We start from the raw sequence: 3,376 nt of genomic DNA, 5'->3' as shown, positions 1-3,376 counted from the left end.
AAGAGCAATGAGCAGGTCAGGCTCTGAGTCTCTGAGAAAGAGCTTAGGTTAAAAGGGAGGTCACGTGGGCAGAGTCACTCCCTGAGGACTGAGCAGTTCGAGACACATATTCGATCCCCCAGTCCCACATCATGACACAGGGAAGACAAGCCCCTTGACTGGTTGGAGGGTCAGTGGGAATTACAGGAGAGTGTGGGAAGCCTAAATTCTAATCATGAGGCACATTAGTTAATTTGTTTGCTCATAAGGCAGGGAAGAGAAGATAGATTACAAATTGCAGGCCTGGCTGGCTGATTTCCCATGCCTACCCTGGAGAGCACTTTAGTCTGAGCTGAGTAAACACTCCAACCACTTGGGAACTTGGCTCTGAAACAGACAAAGCTCATATGGCTCAAACCCAAATCAACATTGAGCAGGATGGAGGTGGCCATCGCTGGTGTAGAATCAGCCCCTTCTCCGTCTGCAGCCAGATCACCACAGCCTGCACTCCAGCACAGGCTGAGAGACTATCAGATCCTGTCTGCCCTGGCACTGCTCTTCAGCAAGTTTGGTGGCGAGCCCAGCCTCCAGAGACAAAGAGGACTTAGGCTCAAGATGGTGACTGAATAAGGTCTGGGCAGTCATTTCTAGTGCTTTCACAGGAGGCACATCGGAAGAAGTCTCAGTTTCTGAAATTGGATGGACAGCTACATCCCACAGCCTGGTATATGTCTAGTATACATTCCAAACCCTTTTGGTCAAACCCTGCTCCCCTCTGGGGATGGGTTCCAGTGCTGAGATGAGGAAATGCACACATTTGGATGAAACAGAGTCAGCTTGGACCCAAACCTTAGGGTTTCTGTTCTAGCAACATGCAATCTAGACCCTGCCCCTGATAGGGTGGTGACAATGACTGAGGAGAGGGAAAACTCTGAATTAAACCTGGCTTTTGCCTTAGTGCCCCCTTTTCAGGCTCCACCTCCTACCTAGGTAACCATTGTCAGAACACAATGAGAAAAGACATTTCAGCTTTCCCACCAAAGGTACTGGACACATGCAATTTGTATAGGGACACTTTCACATAAGGACACCTATCCAAGATGGCAATAACTGTTTCAGATAATTTCAGACAAAGAGAAAGTGAAGCAAAATTAGAAGACAGAAAAATCAATTGAAAGAACAATAGCAAAACCTTAAAAATTTTAATTAAAAGGTTAGCAGTTTTGTCAAGAGATGCACTGGTCATAGCAAACACACTTTAACAACAACACAAGAGATGGCTTTACACACGGACAACATCAAATGATTAATACTGAAATCAGATTGATTATATTCTTTGCAGCTGAAGATAAACAAGTTCTATACAGTCAGCAAATATAAGTCCAGGATCTGACTGTAGCTCAGATATTACGCTTCTTATTGAAAATTTCAGGCTTAAATTAAAAAAAAAAAAAAAAAAAAAAGTAGGCAAAACCACTAGGTTATTCAGGTGTGACCTAAATCAAATCCCTTATCATTATACAGTGTAGGTGATGAATAGATTCAAAGGATTAGATCTGGTAGACAGAGTCCCTGAAGAACTATGGACAGGGTTTGGTAACATTATACAAGAGCAAGGACCAAAACCATCACGAAGAAAACTATATACCAGAAGGCAAAGTGGTTGTGTGAGGAGGCCTTACAAATAGCTGAGAAAAGAAGAGAAGTTAGAGGCAAAGGAGAAAAAGAAGGATATACCTATCTGAAGCAGAATTTCAAAGAATAGCAAAGATAGGCACAATAAAGGACAGAAATGGTATGGACCTGTCAGAAGCAGAAGAGATTAAGAAGAGGTGGCAAGAATACACAGAAGAACTATACAAAATGTTCTTAATGGTAGCCTACCAGGTTCATCATAACCATGATGGTATGACCACTCACCTAGAGTCAGACATCTTGGACTGAGGAGTCAAGTGGGCCTTAGGAAGCATTATGATGAACAGAGCTAGTGGAGGTGATGGAATTCCAGCTGAACTATTTCAAATCCTAAGAGATGATGCTGTCAAAGTGCTGCATTCAATGTGCCAGCAAATTTGGAAAAGTCTGCAGTGGCCATGGGAATGGTAAATGTCAATTTTCATTCCAATCCCAAAGAAGGGTAATGCCAAATAATCAAACTACTGCACAACTGCACTCATTTCACATGCTAGCAAGGTAATGGTCAAAATCCTTCAAGCTAGTCTTCCACAGTATGTGAACTGAGAACTTCAGATGTATAAGCTGGATTTAGAAAAGGCAGAGGAAGCAGAAATCAAATTGCCAACATCTGTTGGACTTGTGATACCAATATAATTGGAATCTTGAAGTTTTCTGTATAGGACAGAACCAAAAATATGTGACATTAGAATCACAGCAGGTGTGTTACAAGTGTTAAGTACTCACATATGAGGGCTGGCACTCTGATAATGCTTGCTATACAATGGAAGTCATCTCATTCCATTTTTGGATAGAGCCAAAATCAGCATTAGGAGATAGATTTCATATTCATGAAATATTGTCATTTGCAGCAACATGGATGAACCTATACTAGGTGTTCCCAATCTTTTTGTCACCAGGGACTGATTACATGATAGACAATTTTTCCATGAACCAAGGGGTAGGTGTAGGGAGGGATGGTTCAGTTAGTAATGGGATGCAATGGGGATCAGCAGAAGAAGCCTCACTCACTTGCCTCCTTCTCACCTTTGGCTGTGTCGGTCTGCAGTCCTGGGGCTGTGGACCCCTGAACTAGAGAATATAATGTGAATTGAAATTAGTCAGGCAAAGACAGACAAATACTACATGTTATCAAATTTGTGGAATCTAAAAACTAATGGAAATAAATTCATAATCAAAAAACAGACTCACAGATATAGAAAACAAGTTTATGGTTACCACAAGGGAAAGAGAAAGGGGAGGGGTAAATTAGGAATATGGGATTAGCAGACACAAACCACTCTACATAAAATAGATAAGCAACAAGATTTACTGCACTGCATAGGCAATTCTAGCCAACATACTGTAATAAATTAGAATGTAATATAACTTGGAAAAGAAACCCTAAATAACTATGTTGTATACCTGAAAGTAACACAATATTATAAAGCAACTGTACTTCAATAATGAAATAAACTTCTATAATTTGATTTAATTCTGATGTTCATAATAAGATAAAGCCCATCTATAGAATAATTGTGAGAAGTAAAGTGCTAAAGAAATATTGACATAAAGGAGGTTAAGTGGCTATAAAGAGAAAGCAAACAAACAAACATTGTATGTATATACATGGGATTTTGGGGTTAAAAATTAAGGATAAAATAAGATAAAATTATATTCCAAGATAGGGCTAAATTCTCCCTCTCAAAATTAATAGTCATAA

Source organism: Bison bison, unplaced genomic scaffold (genome assembly GCF_000754665.1).
Source record: "Bison bison bison isolate TAMUID 2011002044 unplaced genomic scaffold, Bison_UMD1.0 scf7180017864515, whole genome shotgun sequence".
NCBI lineage: Eukaryota > Metazoa > Chordata > Mammalia > Artiodactyla > Bovidae > Bison > Bison bison.
This window is presented reverse-complemented; position numbering follows the sequence as displayed.